This window comes from Hevea brasiliensis, chromosome 14, assembly GCF_030052815.1.
Source record: "Hevea brasiliensis isolate MT/VB/25A 57/8 chromosome 14, ASM3005281v1, whole genome shotgun sequence".
In the NCBI taxonomy this organism is placed as follows: Eukaryota; Viridiplantae; Streptophyta; class Magnoliopsida; order Malpighiales; family Euphorbiaceae; genus Hevea; species Hevea brasiliensis.
The window spans coordinates 11591841-11607098 of NC_079506.1; the positions used below are offsets into that span (position 1 = coordinate 11591841).

Consider the following 15258-nt stretch of genomic DNA (forward strand, 5'->3'; position numbering starts at 1 on the left):
TGGTCTTCATGAAAAGTGTAGCCCTATGTCTAAACTTTCCATGGGTAAAATTTTAGGTCATTTGGACCAGTATAGAGAGAGTTATGACCAAATGAATACGTACTGTTCATTTGGTCATTTTCTGGGTTGGGTTGCTGGGAAATCCGAATTTGGGCAGTATTTAGGTCAAGTTTTGGACAGAATTTGGGCATGGTTTCTTCATGGAAAATGGGCTATTTTGGGTCTAGTTTCACCTCCAATTGGCCTCATACCAATTGGGGTCACACAATTTTATTTATGTCCTAAAATGTACACTGCCCTCAACAAATACAACCTGCAGAAAATTGACACTTCCAAAACTCAATCTCCTCTAACTTCCTTACTTCAATTTGCATGCAATACACTTCTATAAGCAACAATCTCATCCCAATAGATCAATTTCAACATTTTACACAAAGTCCTCAACATTTACACAAACCCTAGTTTTCAAAGTTTTAAATTTACACAAACACTACACAATCAAACACCCAAACATTTCAACTAATTACACATTCTCATGGAACCATTTTTCATCACTTAAAAGCAATAAATTTCAAGTTCCACGGCTGCCAAAAATTCAAGGGTTCTTTCCTCTAGATTTTCTTTTTGTTTTAATGGTATTTATGCTTAGCTAAACATGCTTTTCATGTTTAATAAAGAGAAGAAGAGGGATTAGTGCACTAACCTCTTGTGACCCACTTCAAACTTTAATCTTTCTTCTTCTTATGGGTATCTAAAGCTTCCTTATGGTGTAGGCTAAATTTTTTGTGAAGGGGTCTATGGGTTTTGGTGAGTGAAAGCTTGGGAAATTAAGCTTTAAGCTTGATAATAATGGTGGGGAGGGAGAGACCAAGGGAGACGGCAAGGAGAGAGAGAGAAGAGGAAGAAGAAGATGGTTGGTGGGGGGTTTTGTCTCTTGTGGTTATTTATATATATATATATATATATATATATTTATGTGTACTTTATTGTTTTTAAATTTCATAAATCTATTTCCTTTCTTTTCTTTTCTTTCCTTTTCTTTTCTTTTCTTTTCTTCTTCTTTCTCTTCTCATTTTTCAACTTTAAATTCATAAAATTAATTTATGTTAATTATTCTATTTCCAAATTTTAATTTGACATTTAAGTCAAAATTCACCTCTAGGGGTGAAATGACCAAAATGCTTTTCATGGTGCTCATCGGATTATTTTTATTTTTTTATACCAATTAATAAATTCTCTAAATTTTATTTTATTTCTCAAAATTTTTCCTATATATTTTTTTAATATTTATTTCATTAATTTATGCCTCCTCACTATAGTTTAGGTGTAGTTCCAGACATTTTGACTGTCTGAACAGATATGAGTCGTCGGAACAGTAAATTGTACGGACTACCTATGGTGAGGGCGTTACAATTCTTCCCCTCTAATAGAAATTTCGTCCTCAAAATTTACCTAATGTGAAGAGCTGAGGGAACTGCTACCTCATCGTCTCCTCGCTCTTCCATGTCGCTTCTTCCGTGTTGTGGTGTCTCCACAAGACTTTCACTAGTGGGATCCTCTTGTTTCTGAGTTCTTTCACTTCCCATGCCAAGATTCTGACTAGTTCTTCTTCATATGTCAAATCAGGTTGCACAATTATCTCCTCTGCTGAAATGACATGTGAAGGATCTGATCTGTATCTCCTGAGCATCGATACATGGAATACACTGTGGATCTTGTCCAGCTCAGGTGGTAAAGCTAGCTCAGAGGCTCTTTGGACCCACACGCTCAATGACATCGTATGGACCAATAAATCTAGGGCTCAACTTACCCTTTTTACCAAATCTTAGCACTTTCTTCCAAGGTGGTACCTTTAGAAACACCTTCTCGCCAACCTTATACTCTATATCCTTTCTCCTCAGGTCGGCATATGACTTCTGTCTGTCCGAGGCGACTTTCAAATTGTCTCTGATGAGTTTCACTTTTTCCTCTGTCTGTCTCACTAAATCTGGGCCCACTATTTTCTCCTCACCCATTTCTGTCCAGCATAAGGGAGTTCTACATCTCCTCCCATACAACGCTTCATATGGAGCCATTTTTATCGGCTTGGTAGTTGTTGTAAGCAAACTCTACCAAAGGAAGATACTTCTCCCAACTTCCTTCAAAATCAATGATGCAGCTTCTCAACATATCCTCCAATACCAATTATGTGATTCATGTCATTTTTAGTAGTCTTTTAACATTTATAATAATTTACTAGGTTCTAAGGGTTACTGAATCACCCGCTCGACCGGCCCATCCGTCTGTGGATGAAAAGCCGCATCAAGTGTAGTCGAGTGCCTAAAGACTCCTGTAGCCTCTTCCAAAACCTCAAGTAAATCTCGGGTCTCGATCGGATATGATCGATGTTGGCACTCCATGTAGCCGAACTATCTCATCTATGTAAATTTCTGCAAATCTCTCTAATGATTAGCTGGTTCTAACTGGTAGGAAATGAGCTGACTTGGTCAATCTATCCACAATCACCCATATAGTATCATGCTTCCTCTGTGTCAATGGTAGCGATCCACAAAATCCATGGTAATGCGGTCCCATTTCCATTCTCGTATGGATATAGGTTGCAACAACCACGATGGAACTCGATGCTCACTTTAACTCTTGGCATGTCAAACATCTAGTCACAAAATCACCAATCTCTTTCTTCATTCCAGCCACCAATAATGTGTTTTCGTGTCTTGGTACATCTTGGTACTTCACAGGTGCATAGCATGGAAGCTACTGTGCGCCTCTTTCAAGATATTCTTCTTCAGTTCCTCATCTCTTGGTACACATATTCTGCCTTTATAGTACAGGCACCCATCTCCTTTCAACTCATAATCAGTCTCCTTCCCCTCTTGAGTTCTGCCCATAACAGTTAGCAACTTTTCATCCCTTAACTATACCTCTTGTATTTGCTGTAACTGGTGTACAAAAATCTGCAAGTATACGGGTTGGAAGGGAGTCGGCGAGGTTTATCGAGAGTGAGGGCGAGGCTTTTATAAAATGGCGGAAGTTTTGGGCTTTTTAAAATGTGGGGCAGACATGTGGTATTATGGGCCATGCTTGGGGTTAAGCATAAGGTTCAGCAGAATTTGCTTAAGACTCTGCTTGACAAGCAACGTCATCAGCAAGTTTCGGCAGGTTTTGGGAAAAATTGTGGTTTTGCTTACCAAAAACAGTCCAAAAGCTATGGAATGCTATTATGACCCTCAGCAGTTACCAAATACAAACAAACACCATAAAATTGAGGGATTTAAGTTCATCATCTCTTAGAACTCATCAAACACAATATATTTTCATTTAGCTCATGCAAGCAGTTTTCAATTAAGGCACTAATTGTGACTACCTTTTGCACACTTAATGAAATGATCTCCTTTCTGATCTTATACCAAAAGTACATTTCAGCAGCATTTGAGACAAGTTCCAATCAATCAAGAATTGCAGAAAAGACATAGAAATTGACCTTTTAAGCAGCATGAACAGTAACCAAAATCTGCAGATTACAAAAACTAGCAGCAATTCAAACAAAAACATGTAAATTCCTATCAGACTATAAAATTATATATACACTAAAAGGTGAAACTCAACAAACACTATTTTTGCACTTCAATAAAGCTCACATCAGTCCTAAATATCAAAATTAATCCTCATTCAAGTTACATTTCACAGAATTTACACAAAACACAAAATCAAACATGTGCTATCAAGTAGATTGCAATATCAGCAATTTAGCACAAGTTTAAAGGTGTTACTGTTCACAGGCACTGGATAAATTGCAGAATTTTGCTTATACTTGCCCCCTTTCAATTCTTTCTTTTTGCTACAAGTGTTAATTTGCCCCATCTTCATGAATGACCTACAAAAGATAAACAAATGTCACTTTTGAGTTTAATGAGGGTGAAAACTGAAAATGAAATGAAATGGAAAATTAATAAACTATAAAAGGATACGCTTGGGTTGCCTCCCAAGAAGCGCTTGTTTAAGGTCTTAAGCTTGACCTTCCACTCCAAATCACCTAAGTATCCCTGATTGGAGAACTAAGCCATGAAACCTCTACAACCTTTTGTGTGGGTTCTCCAACAATATAATGCTTTAATCTCTGCCCATTAACTTTAAAAGTCCCTGAGGTTTCATTGCCTATCTCAACAGCTCCATAGGGGTATACTTTTATAACAGTGTAGGGCCCTGACCATCTTGACTTTAATTTTCCTGGAAATAACCTTAACCTAGAGTTATATAGGAGAACAACATCACCTTCCTGAAATTCTTTCCTCCTAATATGCTTATCATGCCATCTCTTAGTTCTTTCCTTGTAAAGCTTGGCATTTTCATAAGCATCCAATCTAAGTTCCTCAAGTTCATTTAATTGCAGCATTCTTTTTTCTCCTGCAGTTTTTAAGTCAAAATTCAGTGTCCTTATGGCCCAATATGCTCTATGCTCCAACTCCAAAGGTAAATGACAAGCTTTCCCATAAACCAATCTAAATGGGGTAGTTCCAATAGGAGTTTTAAAAGCTGTTCTATAGGCCCAAAGAGCATCATCTAACTTTAGTGACCAATCTTTCCTTGAACTATTCACTGTTTTCTCAAGAATTCTTTTCAGCTTTCTATTTGAGATCTCCACTTGACCTCTAGTTTGTGGATGGTAGGGTGTTGCAATCTTATGCTTCACTCCATATTTTTGTAATAATCTTTCAAATTGATGGTTGCAAAAATGAGAACCTCCATCACTTATAATGGCACGTGGAGTTCCAAATCTTGTAAAAATGAACTTTTTAAGGAATTTAATCACAACTCTAACATCATTAGTTGGAGATGGTATAGCTTCAACCCATTTGCTCACATAATCTACTCCAGCTAAAATGTATTTATGTCCCAAAGACGATGGAAAAGGTCCCATGAAATCAATGCCCCACACATCAAATAGTTCCACTTCCAATATATTTTGGAGGGGCATTTCATCTCTCTTTGAGATATTACCCATCCTTTGACACCTATCACATGCATTTACAAACTTCCTCACATCCTTAAACATGTGTGGCCAAAAGAACTCTACTTGAAGAACTTTTTCTGCAGTCTTTGTCACACTCATATGACCCCCATAAAGTGAAGAATGGCAATCTTTAATAACATTCCCTATCTCCTCATCAGCTAAACATCTTCTAATCAGCCCATCTCCACATCTCTTGAACAAAAATGGCTCCTCCCAATCATAATCCTTTACATCAAAAAGAAATTTCTTCTTTTGCTGCCATGTTAGATCAGGTGGAAGGATTCCACACACTAGATAGTTCACAAAATTTGCATACCAAGGGACTTGTGCATTCATGATTACTAACAGTTGCTCGTCAGGAAAATAATAATCTATTGGGGGCTCTTTTCCCAAATTTTCTCCTTGTTCTTGCCTCAATCTAGATAGATGATCTGCTACCACATTCTCTACTCCTTTCTTATCTTTAATTTCCAAGTCAAACTCTTGAAGGAGTAGCACCCACCTTATCAATCTAGGTTTAGCCTCTTTTTTTTGAAGGAGATACTTGATAGCTGCATGATCCGTGTACACTATTACCTTTGACCCCACAAGATAGGACCTGAATTTGTCTACTGCAAATACCACTGCCAAAAACTCTTTCTCTGTAGTAGAGTAATTTATTTGAGCATCATCTAAGGTCCTACTTGCATAGTATATTGCATACACCTTCTTATCTCTCCTTTGTCCCAAAACGGCCCCAATAGCATAATCACTAGCATCGCACATTAACTCAAAAGGTAATGACCAATCGGGTGGCTGCATAATAGGAGCAGATATCAAAGCTTCCTTTATCCTGCAAAAAGCATTCATACAATTAGTATCAAAATTAAATTCCACATCTTTACTCAATAAATTGGTAAGAGGCTTAGAAATTTTAGAGAAATCCTTGATGAATCTCCTGTAAAATCCAGCATGCCCCAAGAAACTCCTCACTCCCTTCACAGATGTTGGGGGTGGCATTTTCTCAATAATTTCTACCTTTGATTTATCCACCTCAATACCCCTGTTTGACACAGGATGCCCCAAAACAATTCCTTCTTGTACCATAAAATGGCACTTTTCCCAATTCAAAACTAAATTGAACTCTTCACATCTCTGCAAAACCTTAGACAAGTTAGATAAGCATTCATCAAAAGATTTACCATACACAGAAAAATCATCCATGAACACTTCCATAATACCCTCAATCATGTCAGAAAATATGGACATCATACATCTTTGAAATGTAGCAGGGGCATTACATAGTCCAAATGGCATCCTTCGATATGCAAAGGTACCATAAGGACATGTGAAGGTAGTTTTATCCTGATCATCTGGGTGAATAGGGATCTGAAAGAACCCTGAATAGCCATCCAAATAGCAAAAATAAGAATGATGAGCTAGTCTCTCAAGCATTTGATCTATAAATGGTAATGGAAAATGGTCCTTTCTGGTTGCATTATTCAATTTCCTATAGTCTATACACATTCTCCATCCAGTTACAGTCCTTGTAGGTATTAGTTCATCATTTTCATTTTTCACTACTGTGATGCCCCCTTTCTTGGGTATAACATGAACTGGACTTACCCAATTCTTTGTCGAAGCAGGTAAATAATACCTGCATCAAGCAATTTCAAGATCTCCTTTTTCACAACCTCTTTCATATTTGGATTCAATCTCCTTTGTGACTCTCGAGAGGCTTTATGATTATTTTCCAACAAAATTCTATGCATGCACACAGAAGGATGTATTCCTTTAATATCATCAATGGTATAACCAATTATCCTTCTATGCTTCCTAAGAACTCTCAATAATTTTTCAACTTCACAATCGGTCAATTTAGCACTAACAATCACAGGATATGTAGAATCTTGGCCTAGAAAAGCATACCTGAGATTTGTTGGAAGAGGTTTCAACTCTACCTTCGGTGCTTCACCTTTTTCAAGCTTTGATGATGAAGTTGTTTCTTGCTTCAAGTTCCCAATCTTTTCAATATCAGCCATAGGCAAAGGTGGATTTCCTTCCAAAATTGTAGCATATTCTGCAGCTTCTTCAATCTCATCCCCTTTTCTGATGTTATGAACCAAACAAGCTTCTAAGGGATCTTTAGGATGTTGCTTTTTAAGCACTTCTCTAACCTCTTCATCTATCACATCAACTCTCAAGCATGAGTTTGAATCATCTTTCTTTTTCATTGCTTGAAACAAATTAAATTCAACTTTCTCTTCCCCAACTTCTAATGTAAGCCTCCCATTTTTTACATTAATCACAGCTCCAGCAGTAGCAAGGAAAGGTCTGCCAAGAATAATAGGTATGTGTACATCCTCCTCCATCTCCAATACCACAAAATCCACTGGTATGAAAAATTTCCCAACTTTCAGAGGAATATTCTCAATCATCCCAATTGGAAATTTAATAGACCTATCTGCTAACTGTAGTGAGATGGTAGTAGGCTTCATTTCTCCAATCTTCACTTTCTCATAGATAGACAATGGCATCAGACTAACACTGGCTCCAAGATCACATAAAGCCTTATCTATACTGATATCCCCAATGTGACACGGTATGGAGAAACTTCCAGGATCCTTCAGTTTGGGTGGAAGCTTATTTTGCAAGATAGCACTGCTTTCTTCCGTGAGAGCTACAGTCTCAAATTCCTCCAATTTCTTCTTGTTAGATAAAATTTCCTTCAAAAATTCAGCATATGAAGGCATTTGTGCTAAGGCATCAGTGAAAGGAATAGTCACATGCAAAGACTTCAATACCTCCAAGAACTTCCCAAATTGTTTATCCAATTTTGCTTTCTGAAATCTTTGTGGGAATGGTAAAGGTGGCATGTAGGCTTTAGGTGCAACATATTTTAGGCTCTTCTTCTTTGCTCTCCCTCTCCTTACTTCCTTTTTCTTCCACTGAATTTTCTTTCTCAGCTTCAATTCTAACTTCAGCTTCAGTTTGTTCATCTCCTTCTCTGCTTTTCTTTTCTTCAATTTTCTCTTCAATCTTTTTATCTCCATTTTCCAATATTTTTCTACTTCTCAATGTAATAGCCTTGCAATGCTCCCTTGAATTTTCTGGCTGGCTAGGGAGCTTCCCAAATGCATTGTTACTTGAAGAGCTAGCTTGTTGAGCTATTTGATTCTCTAACATCTTATTGTGTGTTGCCATTTGATCTACTTTAGATGCTAATTGAGAAATCATTTCTTGTTGACTTTGATGGCTCACAAGTAGAGTTTCAATCATAGATTCCAATCTAGTTGTCTTGTCTAGTTGTGCTTATTGTGGTAGAGGTGGAGCAGGTGCATTTTGAGGTTTAGAAATTCCAGGAGGAGGGCCTCTATTCTGCTGAAAATTCTGATTTTGTTGATATCCAGAAGGTTGCTGAAAATTCTGATTTTGCCCTTGTCTACCTCCCCAAGAGAAATTTGGGTGGTTTCTCCATGCTGGATCATAAGTTGCAGAAAATGAGTTACCACCTGGTCTTTGATTGTAGTTCCCCACATAATCCACTTGCTCACTTGAAAAATCTTGATTAAGTGTAGAAAAATATGCTGCACAATTGACATTTGCAGCTCCAACTTCTACTGAATTACTAGAACCTCCGGCTGAAGAATCTACTTTCATGCTTAGCTTGTCCATCTTCCTTGTCAAAGCATCAAACTTAGCGTTAATCATATTCATGGCATCAAGCTCAAACATACCAGCTGGTTTCTTGATCTCATTCCTCTCACAACTCCATTGGTAGTTGTTATAAGCAATTTTATCAAGAGCAGAAAAAGCTTCATCTTCAGATTTCTCCATAAGCTCACCTCCAGAAGATGCATCAATCGTACTTCTAATAGCTGGTGAAACTCCATTGTAAAAGTGTTGAACAAGCATCCACTTAGGAATCCCATGATTTGGACATCTCCTTTGCAAATCCTTGTACCTTTCCCATGCTTCATACAAGCTCTCATCATCTCTAGGTTTGAAAGAAGTCAGCTCATTTCTCAGCTTAGCTATCTTGCTTGGTGGAAAATATTGAGCTAAAAATGCTTGAGAAAGTTCATCCCATGTTGTGATAGAACCCGGTGGCAAAGAATGTAACCACTCTCTAGCTCGGTCCTTCAGAGAAAAAGGAAATAATCTAAGTCGAATTGCATCATCAGAAACTCCATTTATCTTCAACATATCACTGATCTCAAGAAAGTGTGCTAGATGCACATGTGGACTTTCACTTGGATTTCCTCCAAATTGTGATTGTTGCACCATCTGACAGAGTGCAGGCTTCAGTTCAAAATTATTAGCTTCTACCCTTGGTCTTGTAATACTTGGTATGAAATCTCCAATGTTAGGATAGGCATGATCTTTCACAGAGCGGTTGTTATTGTTGTTGTTGTTGGCCATTTCTTCTTGTAATTCCTCTTGCTCTTGTGCTCTTTCTTGTTGTTGTTGAGCTTTAATTTCAGCTTTTCTCCTCTTAGATTCTGCTCTTAAAGCTTTTGCTGTCTTCTTTATTTCTGGGTCAAAGAATAGATTGATTTCTTCACTTTTTGTCCTTCTCATAAAATAAAGCACCTGAAAAACAAAATAAACAAATTCTCAAAGTAAAATGGTAAAAAAGAAATAAAATAAAATGCCCAAATTAACCAAACAAACAATTGTTCAATATCAAACAAAAATCAAATCCTCGGCAACGGCGCCAAAAACTTGGTGTACGAAAATCCGCAAGTATACGGGTCGTCTCAAGTAATAAAGTGATGAATCAAGTATCGTTCCCACGAGGATTTGCTGTTTGATTACCAAACTATGAATGAAGCGATTATTTGGGCTAATGATTAATGAATAAATGGTAAATGTAAATGAGCAAGATAAATTGATTAATCTAATTGAAATGGGTAAGGAGCAAACAAATAAATTCTAATTCTAGTTTGCAATTAAACTAAAATTAACAATGGGTAATTTAAATGAAAGTCTAATTATGGTAAAAGTGATTCCAGAGTTGGGGTTTTATGCATAAATTAATTTGGATTTGTCTTAGGCATTCCAATTTTTAGGGAAAAATAGAGTTTGAAGGAAATTGATTCTAAATCCCTTTGATATCTTTTTCAAGCAAATCAAAGTGTATTCTAAAATAACCAAACCTACTTTCGTATGTATTTGATTACTTTAAAACCCATTAAGTTTTGTAACCAATAATTAATTCCTCTTAAAATCCTAGTTTATTTCTAAATCTAGGTGATTTTAAGTTCCAATCCATGATTACCTATCAATGACTTTCACCTTTCGGTCCTTCAATCAAAGATTAACACAATACCCAATGGGTACCAACATTAGGCAAGTAAATCAAGCACACAAGGAAGGAATCAAAACTCATATTCATGTAAAATAAGGAAATACCCAGTCCAAATCCACAAATTAATCTAAAACATATTTCCCAACTCTGAAATCTAAAGAAATTACTCACTCATGATGGTATTTACAAGAAATATTGATGGAAAAGTAAAGGAAAACATGATAAGAGGACTGAAATAGAAAAACCCAGGTGGAAGAACCAAAGTCTCTAGTTTCTGGAGCTCCAAAACTGGTGCAGTAGCTCCTCCCCAAAAGAAAATGGCGTCTCTTCCCTTTTCTCTATTCTATTTTTCTTTTCCTTTTTGTCTTTCCTCCCCTTCCTCTTGTGGCAAAAATAAGGAAATGATGAATTTATATGGTCCCTAAAAGTTGCCCTAAAAGTAAATAAAAGCCAAGGAGTGGATAGGAAATGAGGTGTAAAATTATCCAAGTCAGCAGCATCTTTCACGTTCTGGGCAGTCTGCTTAGGGTTCGGCTTAACCCTAAGCAGCTTCTTAGCAAATTTTAGCCTCTGGTCGCACTGTCTGCTTAAGGTTGCGGACCTTCAAAGAAATCTCGGCAGACTTAAAGTAGAATGGACTCTTCTGCTCTTGCTTGACTTGTGCTGCTCCTTAAGTACTGCCGCTTTACCCTAAGCATGACCTTAAGCAAAGTCTCAAGCAAATTTCGGCTAGTTTGCTCTTTCAAGGCTTGATTTCTTCAACTTTCCTCCATGCTTAAAGAACTTCAAATCTCTTCAAATTATTTCCTATTGCACTCATTGATCTTCGATTTGCCACAAAATCCTATCAAAAACAACAAAATTATGAAAATCAAATATAAAGTATCTAAAATTAACAAATAAGATAAAATAACGCTAAAAACATAAAATATACTAAAATATGAGGGTAAAATGGATGCAAAACTATCCTAAAATGCCTATATGAATTGAGTATAACAGTAACAAACTTGGCTTTACACACAACTCAGCCAAAAGTACCCCATCCTGTGCTAAAGACAGCCGAGCATTCAATGCTCTCAAAGCCATCATGGACTTCCTACTTAGGGCGTCAGCCACTATATTTGCTTTCCCAGGATGGTAGTCGATCACACAGTCATAGTCTTTAAGGAATTCAATCCATCTCCTCTATCTCAGATTGAGTTCCTTCTGAGTTGGCAAGTACTTCAGACTCTTGTGATCAGTGTAGATGTAACACTTCTCACCATATAGGTAATGCCTCCATATCTTCAATGCAAATATTATTGCCGCCAATTCCAGATCATGAGTTGGGTAGTTCTTTTCATGTGGCCTTAGCTGTCTAGAAGCATAGGCAACTACTTTCCCTTCCTGCATCAGAACACACCCAAGCCCATTGTGAGAGGCATCACTGTAGATCACATAGTCTTTCTCTGACTCTAGCTGTGTTAACACTGGAGCTTCTGTAAGCATAGCCTTCAGCTTCTCAAAGCTGATTTGACATTTTTCATTCCAGTGAAACTTTGCATTCTTATGCAGTAACTTAGTCAGTGGGGCTGCTATAAGGGAAAATCCCTTCACAAATCTCCTGTAGTATCCAGCTAACCCCAAAAAGCTTCTGACTTCTGTTACATTTCTGGGAGGCTTCCATTCGACTATTGCTTCAATCTTCCTTGGATCTACCCTGATTCCATCTGCTGACACAATGTGTCCAAGAAATGATATCTCATCCAACCAGAAGTCACACTTGGATTACTAGGCATACAACTGTTTTTCCCGCAGTGTCTGTAGTACTACTCTCAGGTGTTCATCATGCTCTTCTCGGTTCTTAGAATACACCAAGATATCATCTATAAAGACCACAACAAACCGATCCAAGTAGGGATGAAAGATGCGATTCATTAGGTCCATGAAAGCTGCTGGTGCATTTGTTAGCTCAAATGGCATCACTAGGAACTCATAGTGTCCATACCGGGTCCTGAAAGTAGTTTTAGGAACATCTATCTCCTTCACTCTCAACTGGTGATAGCCTGATCTGAGATCTATCTTGGAGAATACTCCAGCTCCCCTCAATTGATCAAACAGGTCATCTACCCTAGGTAAAGGGTATTTGTTTTTCACAGTCACCTTATTCAGCTGCCGGTAGTCTATACATAGCCGAAGGGTACCATCCTTCTTCTTCACAAATAGACCGTGGTGCTCCCAGGTGACACACTAGGGCGTATGAAGCCCTTGTGCAGTAGCTCCAGAATCGAACTTTCAACTCTCTCGGTTCAAGAGGTGCCATCCTATATGGAGCAATGGACATTGGTGCGATGCTGCATAACCTCTATAGCAAACTCCACTTCTCTATTGGGTGGCAAACCCGGTAACTCTTCCGGAAACACATCCGAAAAATCACATACAGTGGGGATCTCCTGCATGCTTGGGCTAGTCTTCCTGGTATCAACCACATGTGCTAAGAAAGCCTCACAGCCCTTTCTTATCAATCTTCCGTCATTGTGGCTGATATGATGGTGGAAAGACAACCTGCCTTCACCCACAACCGTAATCACATCCCCATCTACTGTCAGAGTGACATCCTCTTTAGCCGACAATCTACCATCGCTCGATGACGTGATAACCACCCATACCTAATATCACATCGAACTCATGGAATGGTAGCTCAATCAAGTCAGCTAAAAACTCATACCCTTGTATTTTTAGAGGATAACCCTTGTAGACCTTTTTCACCATGACACTATGGCCTAAAGGGTTTGTGACTTGTATGTCCTCCTCTAGCTCCTCTACTTGTACCCCTCTATCAATTGGTGGTGTGATACACACATATGAATGTGTGGAACCTGGATCAATCAATGCACATACTAGCAGGTCATAAAAAGAAAATGTACCTCTAATGACATTAGCTGGCTCTGGCTCATCTCGAGCTCTCATGGCATAAGCACGAGGTGCTACCCTAATCTCCTGCCTCTGGACTGTCTATGCAGTAGGCCTCTGTGATGTGCCACCAGACAGCCTCGCAGGTCTCCTACCCCTCTATGCTGCTGGGGCAGACCTCTCCATCTGAGGTGGAGCAGTGGGAGCACTAGTGTTCCTCTGTGGACAATCCTTCAGGAAGTGATTCGTAGACCCACACCTAAAACATCCACCTGTCAACAATCTGCACTCTCCTCTGTGGGGTCTACCATAATGTACACAAGCAGGTGGTGGGGCTGATCCCCGTGTAGCTGCACCAGGTGAACTACCCACTGATGCACCAGATTGTCCTCCTCCTCTCCTTGGAGCAAACCGAGACTTTTGTTTCTTGCCCCGACCTTGAGTCTGTCCCTGAGACTCCTTGGGTCTCTTACTACCCGTGTCTGAATCGACCGACTGCAGAACCCTCTTGCGTTGCCTATCTTTTCTGGACTGCTCTTCATTTCTGACTCTCTCCACATCAAGGGCTGATGCTATCAACAGAGAGAAATCTGTGAAGTGGTGAGACGTCACTATTAACCTGATGTTGTCATTTAGTCCATCCTCAAATCTTCTGCATTTATCAACCTCTGTCGGTATCAACTCCAATGCATATTCTCTAAGTCTCATGAATTCTCGCTCATATTCGGAGACTGGCAGCTGCCTCTGCCTCAGTGCCAGGAATTCTCTCCTTCTGGCCTCCAAGTACACATGACTGATGTATTTCTTTCTGAATTCAGCCAGAAAGAAATCCCAAGTGATCTGTGCAGGCTGTACCACTCTAGATACTGTCACCCACCATCTCTATGCATCCTCCTGTGTGATGACAAAGCACACTCCAATGCTACTGGGGTGCAAGGTAACCGCTGCAGCATTCTCTCTCGTCCTCTCACCAATACTCTGCTGCGGCTGGATCATCATCCCTCTTACCTCTGAAATCAATTGCCCCATACTTTCGCAGTCTCTCGAGTGGAGATCTGTGTATAGGTTGCGGCTGTGGGGGTGGAGGTGGCTGTACAGGTGGTGGTGGTGGTGGTGGTGGTGGCTGTGGCTATGGCTGTGGAGGTGGAGGTGGCTGTGGCTGTGGAGGTGGAGGTGGCTGTGGCTGTGGTTGTGGCTGTGGAGGTGGAGGTGGCTGTGGCTGGGGAATGGCTCCGGCGAACTGATGGAATAGCTGTGTCATCTGTTCATAGAAGGCCTGCTGTGCCCTACTCACAGTACCTCGAGATGACTCTGCTCTACAGCCACTTCTCCCTCGACTAGGAGCAGGTGCGTGACTCTCTACTTCCTCCTCTATCAGTCTTGGAGGTCCGTGCTCTGAAGGATCAGATGCCATCGATCCTATAAAAAAAAGACAAAGAACATATCTGCATTAGTGTCACCTTGACTCTATCTAAAGGCCCATGCATGTGATGCAACTATTTCTTTCTATCTATCTAGGTCTAGGACCGCCTAAACCTCTGTTCTGATACCACTAAATTGGACGCCCCTTACCCGTCTACATTATAGCCGAGCAAGAAGTGCCACATTCGGTGCCGGAGCACCCTATCTTGTTTTATCATATCTATTGTAAACTTTTGATGTCATTTAAAACATGTATTCTATGTGTAGAAATTTTTTTTTTATATATATCTTATTTCTGTGGAGACCCGGACAGAGCCTCCCTTATTTTATTAGCATCTGGCGGGTTCTACTAATCACCTGTTAACATGTATATATTCATTTCACACATTTCCATATCATATTCTCATGTATCATATCATTTACAATTATTTATGAGATCTCAAAATGAAGTATTATCTATTGCATTCATATAGAAATTCATAGATAATAAATTACAAGTTTTCATTTTAATCTCAAAGTTTAATTACAAGTCCAAAATGAAATACATCATAAACTAGTAATTACATCATGACTAAACATAATGAACCAAAATACTAGTCTATACATGGGCCCTACCAAAATACAACAGACCGGTGAGGTGACT

The 15258-nt window shown here is 39.1% G+C and overlaps 1 non-coding gene across 1 annotated transcript; it reads left to right on the forward strand.

Moving 5' to 3' along the window:
* The first annotated feature begins 8915 nt into the window (after window positions 1–8915).
* LOC131173479 (small nucleolar RNA R71) lies at window positions 8916–9022 on the forward strand. Its single transcript, XR_009143795.1, has one exon. It is a non-coding gene; the product is annotated as a small nucleolar RNA R71 (small nucleolar RNA).
* The last annotated feature ends 6236 nt before the right edge of the window (window positions 9023–15258 follow it).